Below are 14,215 nucleotides of genomic sequence, written 5' to 3'. Positions count from 1 at the left end.
CTCTCGCAAATGCTTAGTACGGTGTTACGCACACAGTAAGAACTCAATAAATAGGATTGATTCACCCACTGATTGATTGACCATTAGGGCAAATGTCGTTTGTGGTTCTCCCAGTGTTTGAGATTGCACACAGAAAAGTACATATTCCTTGCCCACGGGGAATTTATGTCATAAGCCCCCTGTTCGTACCAACCATTACCCTCCTAGGCTGGGGGAGCCTCGGGTGACATGTAGTAGAGTTCATTCAATCATTCATTCATTAAATGGTATTCATTGAGTGCTTACTGTGTGCAGAACACTGTACTAAACTCTTGGAAAGTACAATTCAGTAACAGATAGAGACAATCCCTACCTTGCAATGGGGTCACAGTCTAGAAGGGGGAGACAACAACAATACAAGTAGACAGGCATGAATAGCAGCAAAATAAATAGAATTATAGATAAATACACATCATTAATAAAATAAATAAAATAATATGTACAAATATACACAAATGTTGTGGGGTGGGGAAGGGAGTGGAGCAGAGGGAGGGAGTAGGGGTGATGGGGAGGGGAGGAGGAGGAGAAGAAAAGGGGATCTCAGTCAGGGAAGCCTCCTGGAGGAGGTGAGTTCTCAGTGGGGCTTTGAAGGGGGGAAGAGAGCTAGTTTGGCGGATGTGAGGAGGGAGGGCATTCCGGACCAGAGGTAGGATGTGGACCAGGGGTCGATGACGGGATGAGGCCCGGTGAGGCGGTTAGCGGCAGAGGAGTGGAATGGGTGGTCTGGGATGTAGCAGGTAAGAAGGGAGGTGAGATAGGAGGGGCCAAGGTGATGGAGAACTTTGAAGCCAACAGTGAGGAGTTTTGCTTAAACCACACCTCTGATCACCAAGGTTACCGTGGAAATATACTTAGTTTACCAACGTTCAAGGGAGTGAGACATACACACACTCCCGCTCACTCCACTCCACCAAGGGTCCAATATGAGTCTGTGGTCAAATAAGCCCGTTCTGCCAATGCTTCTTCTTTCTGCTCCCAAGTGCAGTTTTTCTGCTGCAGGTGTTTCAAAGCAACCGCCTTTTATCTGTCGTAGGCATGGCAGCTGTGACTCTATGTGGCAGTCATCAATTGGTCCAGGCCCGTTACCGGGTAGAACAGGGAGAGAAAGCCCCGCTTCCCTCCGTGCTTCACCCCCACAGACCCGCAGACCCCACAATCACCTGTCTCAGGTAGAGCCCCTCAGTGCCTTTGCAAAATCTGATCCTTGTGGTTGCTTAGACGGTCTCTAACAGGGCAACTTGTTGCGGGCTCACCACAGTTTATATTCAAATAGGGAAGACAGCCTTAAAGTAATTTACAAATGGGGTAACCTGAATAAACAGTTTGATTGCGATTATCCAGACACACACACAGACATAAGTGCGGAGGGAGGGCATAAATAAATAGGTGAGTGCGGGAGGTGGCTTGATGAGTTGTGACTTGGGATTTGAGGACATAATTGGGATAGGCCTTTTGAAAGAAGCTGGATTTTAGGGGGACTTTGAAACTGGGAAAAGCTATGGTTTGTGGGATTAGTAGGGAGGTGATTTCCAGGCTGGTGGATGTGTGAAAGGATGGAGAAGCAGCATGGTGTAGCAAATAGAGCACGGTCCTGGGAGTAAGAAGGTCATGGGTTATAATTCTGCCTCTGCCATTTGTCTGCTATAACGATGGCATTTATTAAGCACTTACTATGTGCAAAGCACTGTTTTAAGTACTGGGGAGGTTACAGTGTGATCAGGGTGTCCCACGGGGGCTCACAGTTTTAATCTCCATTTTGCAGATGAGGTAACTGAGGCCTAGAGAAGTTAAGTGAGTTGCCCAGAGTCACACAGCTGACAATTGGCAGAGTTGGGATTTGAACCCATGACCTCTGACTCCAAAGCCTGGGCTCTTTCCACTGAGCCATGCTGCTTCTCATGTGACTTTGGGCAAGTCATTTCACTTCTCTGTGCCTCATTTACCTCGTCTATAAAATGGGGATTGAGACTATGAGCCCCACACGGGACAGGGACTTTGTCCAACTTGATTTGCTTGTGTCCACCCCAGCACTTAGTACAGAGCCTGGCACATAGTAAGCACTTAACAAATAACAGAATTATTATTATTATTATGGAAGCAGAAGAGTTAGGAGGGAGGTACAGCTAAAAGATTAGTTTGGGAGGAACAGAGAGAGCCAGCTGGAGAATAGCAGTTGAAGACGGCTGATTTGTAAAATGGGTTGAATTGGTGTAGAGCCTTGAATCGTTCACACCACTTCCATGAGCCCGTTGGTTGCAAAATATTTTTCTCTCAAGAAACAGCAAATAGCAAAAGTATTCTAGCACACAATAGGAATGACAGCAGGCTCAATCTGCAGTTCCCCATATTTTAGTGTAAATTGGCACTTCCAGAGTGGTGACGGTCATGACCGACGTATTATGCACAAGTATAAATCTCCCGGCGACTCATATTATCGAAGGGCATCTGTGGAACTCAGTGTTTCTTTTCACTGGGCTTGAGGGAAAAGATGGAGGTGGTAAATTGAGTTGACAACAGTGTGAATAGCACTTGGGTGGAAAGTGTTCTTTTTTCCCCGTGCCTACAAAGGACCTCGTTAGTGTATTTTAGTGAATGTAATCTGGAGATAAAATCCGAAGGCAGCTATTGCCATGCAATTATAGATTACCGTCTCTCGCTTTCCTTTGCCACTCCAACTGGGAATGAAATAGACTAGCTACTAGAAAAGACTGTGTTCCAAGATTTGAGATTCCACAAAACAGTTATTTAAGTTAAGAGCTTTTCTTTAGGAGTATCTTCAACATATTGTGAAGAATTCAAACCTGAAAACCACAGTCAGGTAGGTCTGATTTTGTCTTCAGACAGACCATATAAACTAAGTGATGAGTTTGCGAGAGTAGGAGTTTAGATTAAGATGCTCATATAGTTTGATGTTTGGAACCCAGTTCTGGGAACCAGAATTCTTTAAATCCTTTATCCGGTAGTGTGTTGGATTTGCTTCTTTATTTTGTGTGTATGTGTGTGTGTGTTCTGACGCATTACCTTTGTCCTCAGACACAGCTTCAGTAGAACTTAATTGTCATATGCAAATCACAATTTTACAATTTCATCCGTCTCCTGAGGGAGGAATTGAAAATTCAATTAGCTTTCCCCCTCTTTAAGGGCCGAATGCATACTATCCCTGCCCTCAGTAAGCTTACAATTTAATGGAAGGCCAAAGACAAGGTGCTCCTCAATTTCTGGTTATTAATAATAATAATTGTGGTATTTGTTAAGTGTTTACTGTGTGCCAAGCACTGTTCTAAGTGCTGGGGGGTATATAAGGTAAACCAGGTTGTCTCACATGGGGCTCACAGTCTTAATCCCCATTTTACAGATGAGAGAACTGAGGCCCAGAGAAGTGAAGTGGCTTGCCCAAAGTCACACAGCCGACAAGTGGTGGAGCCAGGATTAAAACCCATGACCTCTGACTCCCAATCCCGTGCTCTTTCCATTGAGCCATGCTGCTTCTCTGGATGTTCCCAAATATCTAGTACAGTGTTCTGTACACAGCAACTGTTCAATAAATATTGATAACAATGAAAAATATTAATAATAGAAAGTTCATGTTGGGTGATATATTCAACTAATGTTCCCTTCATTGTCAATCTTAATAGATTTAGCAATCAGCAATCCCGCCATCCTACTATTAAGCAAAGTGCAACAGGAGCATGGAAGAATAGTGCTTTCATATTGTATATTTTGAAGGCCTTACTGTTATTCATCAATCGTATTTATTGAGCGCTTACTATGTGCAGAGCACTGTACTAAGCGCTTGGGAAGTACAAATTGGCAACATATAGAGACAGTCCCTACCCAACAGTGGGCTCACAGCCTATTTATTCTCTAAAGACATAGTTTTTAGGCTACGGAGAATAAGAGCACCAAAGGTATTGAAGGCTGAGGGGATGGGGCAAACATGGGCTGAAGAGTGGCTTAGTGAAAGGAGCTGAGGAGTTAATAATAATAATAATAATTAATAATAATAATTATGGTATTTCTTAAGTGCTTACTGTATGCTAGGCACTGTACTAAACTTGGGTAGATACAAGCAAATTGGGATGGACACAGTCCCTGTCCCACATGGGGCTCACAGTCTCAATCCCCATTTTACAGAGGAGGTAACTGAGGCACAGAGAAATGAAGTGACCTGTCCCAGGTCACACAGTAGACAAGTGACAGAGCCGGGATTAGGACCCCTGACCTTCTGACTCCCAGATTCCTGCTTTATCCTCTATGTATGCCACGCTTGTTAAAATCACTGGATGAGGAGTCCCTGAGAGGGAGGAATGAGGTCATTGAAAGGGAATACATAGTTTCCTGTGTGCTCGACTGTTCCCAACATCCTGAGCCTGCCTCACCCCCCCACCCAAGCCTATTCAGTGCTCCAGTGCATAGAACGATGCTTTGCACTTAGTAAGCACTTAATAAATGCCATCATTATTAGATTATTATTATTATTCATTATTATTATTCATTATTAGAGAAGCAGCGTGGCTCAGTGGAAAGAACCCGGGCTTTGGAGTCAGTGGTCATGGGGTCAAATCCTAACTCCACCAATTGTCAGCTGTGTGACTTTGGGCAAGTCACTTAACTTCTCTGGGCCTCAGTTCCCTCATCTGTAAAATGGGGATTAAGACTGTGAGCCCCTGGTGGGACAACCTGATCACCTTGTATTCTCCCCAGCGCTTAGAACAGTGCTTTGCACATAGTAAGTGCTTAATAAATGCCATCATTATTCATTATTATTATTATTATTATGTGCGACTCTACTGTACTTTCCCAAGTGCTCAGTACAGTGCTCAGCAAAGAGTCAGCAGTCAATACCAACAATTGATTGCTGCTCTCTGGGAGTTGTCAAACTCAGGGATCTGTTATTCTAACTGGAAAATCTCGTGACGGTGGTTTAGGAAGGGGAGGCATGTGAGGAGTAAAAGGTTCCATAATAATAATAATAGTAATAATGATGGTATTTGTTAAGCACTTACTCTGTGCAAAGCACTGTTCTAAGCGCTGGGGAGGTTACAAGGTGATCAGGTTGTCCCATTAATCCACATTTTACAGATAGGGTAACTGAGGCCCAGAGAACTGAAGTGACTTGCCCAAAGTCACACGGATGACAAGTGGCGGAGCCGGAATTTGAACCCATGTTCCTTATGCCAGACTGCCTTGATTGGGAGGTGGGGCCATTTGCTTCGAGTGGTGAGCAAACAAGGAGTCTCAGAGAGCCAGACGTGGCCCACGCAGCCTCCCGCAGATCCATGCCAGCTTACATGGGCACCGCTGTATCCTGGTGATCCAGTCCTGCTGCAAATACAAAACATAAACCAAAACCGTGCGTGTGACAAGAGCTATAGGAACATCCAAGAGATACAATGGGGATTAAGATTGTGAGCCCTAATAATAATAATTATTGTATTTGTTAAGCGCTTAACTATGTGCCAGCACTGTACTACGCAGTGGAGTGGATACAAGCCAATCGGGTTGGACACAGTCCCTTGTCCCACGTGGGGCTCATAGTCTCGGTCCCCATTTTGCAGATGAGGTAACTGAGAAGCGAAATGACTTGCCCAGGATCACACAGCAGATACGTGGCAGAACTGGGATTAGAACCCATGACCTTATGACTGCGAGGCTCGTGCTATGTTCATTATTCCAGGCTGCTTCTCTATGTGGGACAGAGACTGTGTCCAAACCGATTAGCTTGTCCCTTACCTCAGTGCTTCCCCACTCAGGGTTGCTCCTGGAGAGTTTCCAGTCCTCTACCAGTCTTGATTATGGGAGGGAGAGTCCAGCAGAGTCCTACCCATTCCAATCCTAGCTTGGGCAGTGGCTAGCGAGTGGAAGGTCATCTGCTACAAGTCAAAACTCACCTGTGCCGGCAGCAGCATCATCAGTCAATCAATCAATCAGTCGTATTTATTGAGCGCTTACTGTGTGCAGAGCACTGTACTAAGTGCTTGGGAAGTCCAAGTTGGCAACATATAGAGACAGTCCCTACCCAACAGCGGGCTCACAGTCTAAAAGGGGGAGACAGAGAACAAAACCAAACATACTAACAAAATAAAATAAATAGAATAGATATGTACAAGTAAAATAAATAAATAAATAAATAGAGTAATAAATATGTACAAACATATATCCATATATGCAGGTGCTGTGGGGAAGGGAAGGAGGTAAGATGGGGGGATGAGGGGGAGAGAATTCAGTCATTCATTCATTCAATCATATTAATTGAGCGCTTACTGTGTGCAGAGCACTGTACTAAGCGCTTGGGAAGTCCAAGTTGGCAACATAGAGAGACGGTCCCTACCCAGCAGCGGGCTCACAGCCTAGAAGGGGGAGACAGAGAATAAAACAAAAACGTATTAACAAAATAAAATAAACAGAATCAATATGTACAAGTAAAATAAATAGAGTAATACATCTGTATCAATCAATCAATCCATCAATCGTACTTATTGAGCGCTTACTGTGTGCAGAGCACTGGACTAAGTGCTTGGGAAGTACAAGTTGGCAACATATAGAGACAGTCCCTACCCAACAGTGGGCTCACAGTCTAGAAGGAGGAGACAGAGAACAAAACCAAACATGCTAACAAAATAAAATAAATAGAATAGATATGTACAAGTAAAATAAATAAATAAATAAATAGAGTAATAAATATGTACAAACATATATTGAGTCGAGGGCGGAGACTCGAGTTTACTGCGTGGAAGGCAGGAATGGTAAACCCCTTCCGTATTTTTACCAAGAAAACTCTATGTATAAGCTACCATATAGATTGCAGATGGAGGTGGGGTGTTCTGGGAGAGATGTGTCCATGCGTCGTTACGGGTCGGAGATGACTCCAAGGCATAAGACAAGACCCCAGTGCTTAGTGCAGTCCCTGGCATATTCATTCATTCAATCGTATTTATTCAGCGCTTACTGTGTGCAGAGCACTGTACTAAGCGCTTGGGAAGTACAAGCTGGCAACATATAGAGACGGTCCCTACCCAACAGTGGGCTCACAGTCTAGATCACAGTCACTGTGATTATTACCAGTATACCTAAGAACAGTTCCTGGCCAGAGGAGGACCTGAAGGAGTAGGGCTCTGTTTCTGGCTCCCAGATCTTCTGGGAGTTGTGAGTGGGATAGTGAGGATGGAGTCTCTCATCAAGGAGGTATGGATGCGAGTCCAAACTGAGAACCTATGGGGAGGAGTTGATCACAGTGATAATGACTTACACAGTGCCACCCCCTCATCCTTACCAGTTATGTTGCCTGTATTGTACTTTCCAAGTGCTTAGTACAGTGCTCTGCACACAATAAGCACTCAATAAATACAATTGAATGAATGAATTGCCACTGGGATTGGAATTGCCACACTATTGGAATTGCCACTCCATTGAGGGAGTAGGCAGGAAGCGCATTAGAAAGTGCATCTGTGATCCATGCCCACAGTAAGGTGTGAGCCCATTGTTGGGTAGGGACCGTCTCTATATGTTGCCAACTTGTACTTCCCAAGCGCTTAGTACAGTGCTCTGCACAATCAATCGTATTTATTCAGCACTTACTGTGTGCAGAGCACTGTACTAAGCACTTGGGAAGTACAAGTTGGCAAAATATAGAGACGGTCCCTACCCAACAATGGGCTCAGAGTCTAGAAGGGGGAGACAGAGAACAAAACAAAACATATTAACAAAATAAAATAGACTAGATATGTACAAGTAAGCGCTCAATAAATATTGAAGGATTAAGACTGTGAGCCCCATGTGGGAGAGCTCACCTCCTCCAGGAGGCCTTCCCAGACTGAGCCCTCTCCTCAGTCTCCTCTCTCCCTCCCCATCCCCAAGCCTTACCTCCTCCCCCTCCCCACAGCACCCATATACATTTGTACATATTTATTACTCCATTTATTTTACTTGTACATGTTGTTTATTTATTTTATTTTGTTAATATGTTTTGTTCTGTCATCTGTCTCCCCCTTCTAGACTGTAAGCCCACTGTTGGGTAGGGACCATCTCTATATGTTGCCAACTTGTACTTCCCAAGCACTTAGTACAGTGCTCTGCACACAGTAAGCGCTCAATAAATACGACTGAATGAATGAATGAATGAATGAATGAATAACAGAGAACCCATTAGCACATAGTTGGAGATCTTGTTTTTTCTGTGAATATACTGTGTTGGGGCAATTTTGGTATAATCTCAGGAAACAACCCAGCCTGGTCAACAGACAATGATCCTGGGACTCAGGAGACCAGGATGCTAGACTCAGTTCCCCCGACTTGCCTGCTGTGCGATTCTCAGAAAATCACCGACTGCTCTCGCTCTGTTTCCATATCTGTGAAATAGGTTTAAAGTATTTGTTCTTCCTCTATTTTATTCTGTGATTCCTGCATGGACCTCCAGAATCTATAGGATGCCCTCCCAACCTAATGTTTCAATAAAGATAGGTGAGTATACATATCGGCCCTTAAATTTTCCCACGGAGAGAAAATCCAAGCTTAGGTGAGTTATATTTGCTTTTCTTCTGGGGAAGCAGTGTGGCATAGTAGATAGAGCATGGGCCTGTGAATCAGAAGGCCATGTGTTCTAATCCCATGGTAGAACTTGTTAGAACAATGTTGCTACTTTTTTTTAATGGTATTTGTTAAGCGCTTACTATGTGCAAAGCACTGTTCTAAGCGCTTGTCTGCTCTGTGACCTTGGGCAAGTCACGTCGCTTCTCTGTGCTCAGTTACCTCATCTGTAAAATGGGGATTGAGATTATGAGTGACACATGGGTACAGGGACTGTGTCCAACCTGAGAAGCAGTGTGGCTCAGTGGAAAGAGCACGGGCTTTGAAGTCAGAGGTTCAAATCCCGGCTCCGCCAATTGTCAGCTGTGTGACTTTGGGCAAGTCACTTAACTTCTCTGTGCCTCAGTTACCTCATCTGTAAAATGGGGATGAAGACTGTGAGCCCCCCGTGGGACAACCTGATCACCTTGTAACCTCCCCAGCACTTGGAACAGTGCTTTGCACATAGTAAGTGCTTAATAAATGCCATCACTATTATTATTATTATTTGCTTGTATCCACCCCAGTGCTCAGTACAATGCCTGGCACATAGTAAGCACTTAACAAACACCACAACTATTATTATTATTATTATTATTAATAATAATAACCAAATAGTAAAGCAACATTTTCAGTAGGAAATAGTTGCACAACTTAAAGTGATTGCTATATGTGCTTGAAAGAATATAACATGACTATAATGTAGTTCCCTGGGACAACTCTAACATTTTAGAGGGCATATCACCCGTAATGTGGCTGAACACGCGTCCTTCTTTCCTCTAGTGTAAAATGTAATTAGAAAAAGAGTAATATTATAAGTAAGTATAATTACATTACACATTTGGAGGTGGCGGGCACCTAGCCAAAGAATTTATTAAGACGCTAACTGGATATAGACATGTCTCTCTCAGGGACCACTCTTCTTCTTTCCAGTAGAGTCGTGTGATGAGTTCAATCTAATCTCTTTATATCTCATCAAAGCGATAGTAATGATTAGGTGACAGGAGTTCAGATTTTTTTTTTTCCACAGAGAAAAATAAGACATAGCCACTGGAGCATTGTTTTTGTTCTGTGCAGTATTGGCCACTTTTAAACAATTGCTGGGTCTAATTGTAAGCTTTTTGAACAAATAATAATAATAATGATACTTGTGGTATTGGTTAAGTGCTTACTATGCATCAGGCACTGTACTAAGTGCTGGGTTGTATAAAAGCCAATCGGGGTGGACATAGTCCCTGTCCCGCATGGGGCTGATAGTCTAAATCCCCATTTTGCAAATGAGGGAACTGAGGTCCAGAGAAGTGAAGTGATTTGAGAGAAGCAGCGTGGCTCAGTGGAAAGAGCATGGGATTTGGAGTCAGAGGTCATGGGTTCAAACCCCAGCTCCACCAATTGTCAGCTGTGTGACTTTGGGCAAGTCACTTAACAATAATAATAATAATAATGGCATTTATTAAGTGCTTACTACGCACAAAGCACTGTTCTAAGCGCTGGGGAGGTTACAAGGTAAACAGGTTGTCCCATAGGGGCCTCACAGTATTAATCCCTGTTTTACAGTTGAGGTAACTGAGGCACAGAGAAGTTAAGTGACTTGCACGAAGTCCCACAGCTGACAATTGGCAGACCCGAAATTTGAACCCATGACCTCTGACTCCAGAGTCTGGGCTCTTTCCACTGAGCCACGCTGCTTCTCCGTGCCTCAGTTACCTCATCTGTAAAATGAGGCTGAAGACTGTGAGCCCCCCATGGGGCAACCTGATCACCTTGTATCCTCCCCAGCACTTAGAAAAGTGCTTCACACATAATAAGCGCTTTATAAATGCCATTATTATTATTATTTGCCCAAGGCCACACAGCAGACGAGTGGGAGAGCCAGGATTAGTGCCCATGACCTTCTGACTCCGAGGCCTGTGCTCTATCCATTACGCCAGGCTGCTCCTCATGAACCAGGATTGCTCTAATGGACTGTCTCACTAGAATCACATTTCGATTTGGGGTTCAGGTTGTCGGGGGCTTGGGGACAGTGCCTGTCTAGAGCACATACAGAGTAGCAAGATGAAAGAAGCCCCATTTCCAAATGAGAGTCGGGAGTGAAAGAACGGTAAGAGAGTGAAGCCACAGTCTGCGGGCTATACACATATACAGTTATGGGGGTAGTCTTGCCCTTGGCGTTGCTTTTGGCTCTACTTCCTCATGGCAGAGTGAGAGACAAGGGGGAATACGCGGGCTGATTTATCCTAAGTGGGTTTTAAAGATGAAAACTTGTAACCCACATAAACATGAGCACTGAAGTGACATGCCGCTACTCGGGGGACTCAAATCAAAGCAGGGTGTAATGCAGGAAAGCCAAAGATGAATCGAAACATGGATATCTGCGTATGAGGATACAAAACCACAAAGTGTAGAGCAACTTTGGTAGTCATCCCACCCTCAGCCCAACAGCACTTGATATAAGAAAAGCAGAGAGACGTGGTGGAAAGAGCCTAGGCTCGGGAGTCAGAGGACCTGAGTTCTAATCCCAGCTCTGCAACTTGTCTGCTGTGTGACCTTGGGTGTGTCACTTAACTTCTCTGTGTCGGTTCCCTCATCTGTAAAATGGGAATTAAGACTGTGAGCCCCACGTCAGACAGCCTGATTACCTTGTATCCCCCCAAGTGCTTAGAACAGTGCTTGGCACATACTAAGTGCTCCTCCTTTGTCAAGAGAAGCAGCGTGGCTCAATGGAAAGAGCACGGGCTTGGGAGTCAGAGGTCATGGGTTCTAATCCAGGCTCCGCCACTTGTCAGCTGTGTGACTTTGGGCAAGTCACTTACTTTCTCTGTGCCTCAATTACCTCATCTGCAAAATGGGGATTAAGACTGTGAGCCCCATGTGGGACAACCTGATCACCTTGTATCCTCCCCTCAGTGCTTAGAACAGTGCTTGGCACATAGTAAGTGCTTAACAAATATCATCATTATTATTGTACTTAGGCTGTGGTCCTCATGTGGGACCTGATTACCTTGTTTCTACCCCAGTGCTTAGTACAATGCTCGGCATATAAAGCTTAACAAATGCCACCGTCTTGGGTATTATGCCATATCTTCATACTCTTCCACTTCCCTTATTGGTAATATATATTTAATTTCTCTCCCCCTTGTAGACTGTAAGCTCCTTGTGGGCAGGGATCTTGTCTACCAAATCTATTGTAGTGTATTATCCACACTCTAAGTCCAGTGTGGAGTCAGTTGATTAATTCAAGCAGCGGAGCAGCCCAGTACAGTGCTGTTTCTAGCGGGAATGTTTTGGCTGGAACATCTGCCCAGGAATTGAATGCGTATTCAAGAGTTGCTCTTCCATTCACCGTTGCTGGGGTTGTTTCAGTCACCATCAGTGTCAGACTGAGGTCTCCTTCTAAGTCTCCTCTGTAGAAATCAAATATCGTGGAACAAAGAGCAAGGCAGGGTAATCAGAGGATAAAGTTACCAATTGAGATTGAGTAGCATGGCCTAGTGGAAAGAAGCACAGGCCTGGAAGTCAAAGGACCTGGGTTCTAAACCCAGACCTGGCATCTGCTTGCTGTGTGAACTTGGGCAGGTCACTCAGTTTATCTGTGCCTCAGTTTCCTCAGCTGTAAAAAGGGGATTCCAACACTGTTCTTTCTCCTACTTAGACTGTGAGCCCCATCAGGCAAAAATTCCTCACCCTCGGCTTCAAGGCTGTCCATCCCCTCGCCCCCTCCTACCTCACCTCCCTTCTCTCCTTCTCCAGCCCAGCCCGCAACCTCCGCTCCTCTGTTGCTAATCTCCTCACCGTGCCTCGTTCTCGCCTGTCCCGCCGTCGACCCCCAGCTCACATCATCCCCCTGGCCCGGAATGCCCTCCCTTCGCACATCCGCCAAGCTAGCTCTCTTCCTCCCTTCAAAACCCTACTGAGAGCTCACCTCCTCCAGGAAGCCTTTCCAGACTGAGCCCCCCTCCTTCCTCACCCCACCTCCCCCTCCCCCATCCCCCCACCTTACCTCCTTCCCCTCCCCACAGCACCTGTATATATGTATATATGTTTGTACATATTTATTTCACTATGTTATTTATACATATTTATTCTATTTATTTTGTTAATATGTTTTGTTTTGTTGTCTGCCTCCCCCCTTCTAGACTGTGAGCCCGCTGTTGGGTAGGGACCGTCTCTACATGTTGCCAAATTGTACTTCCCATGCACTTAGTACAGTTCTCTGCACACTGTAAGCGCTCAATAAATGCAATTAAATGAATGAAAAAATGTGGGATATGGATGACGTCCAACCTGATTAACATCTGTCTACCCCAATCTTGAGAACAGTGCTTCACATATAGTAAGAGCTTCACGAATGCCATAATAATTATAATTATTATTATTTAGAAGGTTGCATATGCAGGGAGCATCCATCAGACTATGGCTCCCAGCGTCCTCTTGCTCCCCATTGCCCCCACTCCCTCCCTCTGCTCTACTTGTTGAGAAGCAGCATGGCTTAGTGGAAAGAGCATGGACTTGAAAGTCAGAGGTCATGGATTCTAATCCCGGCTCCGCCGCTTGTCTGCTGTGTGACTTTGGGCAAGTCATTTAACTTCTCTGTGCCTCAGTTCCCTTATCTGTAAAATGGGGATTAAGACTGTGAGCCCCACGTGGGACAACCTGTTAACCTTGTATAACCCCAGGCGCTTAGAACAGTGTTTGGCACATAGTAAGCACTAACAAATACCATCATTATTATTATTATTACTTCCCTCCCCTTCCCACAGCACTTGTGTGTATATATGTACATATTTATAATTCTGTTTATCTCATTCATGATGTATATATATGTATATATCTATAATTCTATTTATTTATATTGATGCTGTTGATGCCTGTTTACTTGTTTTGATGTCTGTCTCCCCCCTTCTAGACTGTGAGCCCATTGTGGCAGGGATTATCTCTATTTGCTGCTGAATTTACTTTCCAGATGCTTAGTACAGTGCTCTGAACACAATAAGTGCTCAATAAATATGATTGAATGAATGATTGAATGAAAACCATCATAGAGAGTATGTTGGGCTTGACCAGAATAACCTGACCTTTCCTTTCACCGCGATAGGGTTCTTTCAGGACCTAGTGCAAGTCATTTAACTACCATGAATTTCCTTAACCTGATGTTTGAATTGGGAAAATCATTCTTTGCCTTTGCCTTTACCGTGTTGGAGTGTGAGGTTTATCCTGCAGCAATTCCAAAGTCATGCCATTTGCCATTTATATCACCAGAGCTCAAATATAGCTTAGTGGTGATAGGATTTAATCTTTTTCCTTAGGTATTGGGTGTAAAGTTGTACCCGAGAACGGCCAGAGCTACCTTATCGCTCCTGTGTTGCGTCACTAATTCGGGAATATTGGTGCTGTTGAACTAATCTGTCGAGTCTCACATACAAGCAAGAAGCCTGACACTCTCTTTGGGTCCTAGGAGGAGGAATTCCATCACTGTGAATCTCCTGGTGAGCCTCATGTGGGCCAGGGAGACTGCTTTGATTAGCTTGTATCTACTCCAGAAAAACACACATAGTAAGTCCTGAAACCTATTATTATAATAATGATGGCACTTATTAAGCGCTTACTATGT

At 44.4% G+C, this 14,215-nt stretch overlaps 1 protein-coding gene and 1 non-coding gene across 3 annotated transcripts in view; both read left to right on the top strand.

Annotated features, from left to right (window-relative positions):
* Positions 1 to 14,215, top strand: part of PCDH11X (protocadherin 11 X-linked) — a 1,230,124-nt gene that overhangs the window by 690,380 nt on the left and 525,529 nt on the right. The window lies entirely within an intron of this gene.
* LOC119930234 lies at positions 5,783 to 5,920 on the top strand. Its single transcript, XR_005451721.1, has one exon. It is a non-coding gene; the product is annotated as a small nucleolar RNA SNORA7 (small nucleolar RNA).

The sequence above is a fragment of the Tachyglossus aculeatus genome, chromosome 6, assembly GCF_015852505.1.
Source record: "Tachyglossus aculeatus isolate mTacAcu1 chromosome 6, mTacAcu1.pri, whole genome shotgun sequence".
NCBI lineage: Eukaryota > Metazoa > Chordata > Mammalia > Monotremata > Tachyglossidae > Tachyglossus > Tachyglossus aculeatus.
This window is presented reverse-complemented; position numbering and strand designations above follow the sequence as displayed.